Source organism: Gossypium arboreum, chromosome 8 (genome assembly GCF_025698485.1).
Source record: "Gossypium arboreum isolate Shixiya-1 chromosome 8, ASM2569848v2, whole genome shotgun sequence".
NCBI lineage: Eukaryota > Viridiplantae > Streptophyta > Magnoliopsida > Malvales > Malvaceae > Gossypium > Gossypium arboreum.
The window spans coordinates 65,024,460-65,026,804 of NC_069077.1; the positions used below are offsets into that span (position 1 = coordinate 65,024,460).

The 2,345-nt window shown below is 39.3% G+C and overlaps 1 long non-coding RNA gene across 1 annotated transcript; it reads right to left on the reverse strand.

Moving 5' to 3' along the window:
* Window positions 1-305: 305 nt before the first annotated feature.
* On the reverse strand, window positions 306-2,034 carry LOC128296493 (uncharacterized). Its single transcript, XR_008287099.1, has 3 exons — window positions 1,946-2,034; window positions 1,788-1,831; window positions 306-490 (listed from the first exon to the last, which is right to left on the reverse strand). It is a non-coding gene; the product is annotated as an uncharacterized LOC128296493 (long non-coding RNA).
* Window positions 2,035-2,345: the final 311 nt, after the last annotated feature.

The following is a 2,345-nucleotide window of genomic DNA, read 5'->3' on the forward strand; positions in this document are numbered from 1 at the left end:
GTTTTAAAAACCATACATTTTGTTTAAGTTAACAAAGTGTATGGAAGCTGGGCACCAGGTAGGTATCCGAGACAGAGGAGGTGAGCCATGAAGGCTGCTTAAGTACCAAGCTCTTTGATTGGATCCAATCCTAGACATGCCCATAACCATAGCCACATTTTGTTATATCGAGTTTAAATTTGTTTAAGTGGACGTCTTTGATAAATCGATTAATCGTGGTGTTGAGATATTTTGAAAACAAGTATCGTTTTTGAAAACACGTCCTAAGTCTAGCCCATTTGAACAATTATCAACTAGGTTTAAAGTTATTAAAAATAAAATAATCCCGAAAAGAAATAAAAGAAAAGTTAAAAATGGCCTTATTACAACCCAAAAATAAATAATAATTAAAGGAAATTAAATTAAAACCAATGCTTATTTAAAGGTCCAAAGGCAATCACCGTGGCCACTCTGAATCCCCTCCGGCCTAAGTCCCCACATCAAGGCTCACCTGCAAGGTTAAGGAAAAGCGGTGAGTTTGGCAACTCAGTGTGCAACAAGCCCCTTTCAGAGCCCAAAACAATAACAGCCAGTTGGGCCTAAGCCCAAATCCAATCTCAACAGGTACTGGGCCGTAGCCCTTTTCATATTTCATTTTTCATAACACTGGGCCGAAGCCTTTTCATATTTCATATTACTGGGCCGAAGCCTTTAACTGTAAACGGTATGGCCCATAGGCCCATTTCAATATCACATATAATGTCAATGAAAGAATGCAAACCCATTTGGGGAGACTACTCAACTCAACATCCGCTACTCTCCACCCGTACCAACCAACACACCATGTGGGGATTAACTCAACCCACCCCGCCATAACTCTCCACTGGCAGCATAGCTACTTTATCATATAACTGGAGGCCTAGCCTCTTTTAGTAACTAGGGCATAAGCCCTTTATCATAACTGGGGCATAAGCCCTTTATCATAACTGGGGCATAAGCCCTTCATCATAACTGGGGCATAAGCCCTTTATCATAACTGGGGCATAAGCCCTTTAATAACTGGGGCATAAGCCCTTTAATAATCGGGGCATAAGCCCTTTAATAATCGGGCATAAGCCCTTTGCACTTCCTCCATCCATATAAAACCCAACCCAATGCATTTACTTAACATCTCATGTGCATATCATACATATCATGTGCATATCATACATGTCATGTGCATATCATACATATCATGTTTATCAAAATCCCATGCATTAAGTTCATATATAAACCCTAGGGGTATAATGGTCAGTTTTACCTAGGGGTAAAACGGTCATTTTCATATTATAAGGGTAATTCTGTAATTTTACTGAAAATTAGGGATTTTTCCATGTTCATCATCAGTTACTAACTATTCATTTGTTTAAACCGCGTTTCTAGCCCACTTTTAACGAAATCGAGTTATTGGGCCTAAAACCCCAAATGGGCCCTACTTAGCCGATTTTGTCATCCAGGCCCATTTAGCCTATATCGATAATAGTATTAATAGCCTTAATAGGCAATTTAACAGATTTCCATTTTCTACCAATTTTACCCAAATGGGCTCGAAAGCCTATTGGGCCCTATTTCAGCCTCTCGAGGCCCAACTTACCGTGATCGCCAAAAACACGTCCTTACCGTTTCCATTTTTCCTGATCATCATCTCATCGATTCTAACTAACTAGTGAGCGTTCTCTTGCTCACAAGTCCTCAAAATGTCAGAATTTCGGCATTTCGGCTTTTCGGCATTTATCACTTTAAGCTATGAAAAAGGGTTCGTTACACACCTGATTTGCGATATTCCTTGACGAGATCTCCTATGCGATTTCTCCTATAATCAACCACTTATAGATTAGACCATGTTATTATTAAACCAAATCGAAAACTACCTATTATCATCACTTACACACTCGGCCACCATCCACAATGGCCATTGGGTTCATACCTTTGCCGAAGTTGATGACTAGATTTAGTCACTTCGATAATCCAAGCTTTTCACACACTCCTCGATCGGTAGCCTTTAATCCTCACTAACACCAACAAACCAAATAACACCAAAAACCCTTTTAGCCTTAGTCGACGAGAGGGTTTTCACTTTTCTTAAACCACAAGATACAAATGGAAAGAATGTTCAATACTTACCAAGAGATCTACTCGTTGAAGAACGCTCCAAATACCTTCCTACCCCATATCCGTTATGAATCCAACTTAAACGTGCGTGAAAATAGATCTAAATATTAATTCCGAATCACTAAAATATGAAGCTTTCGCTTTTCAAAGAAATATTAATCTAAGCTATTACGAGGGTTAGTACACACCGTTACGGGTTGAAGTTGAAACGTTTC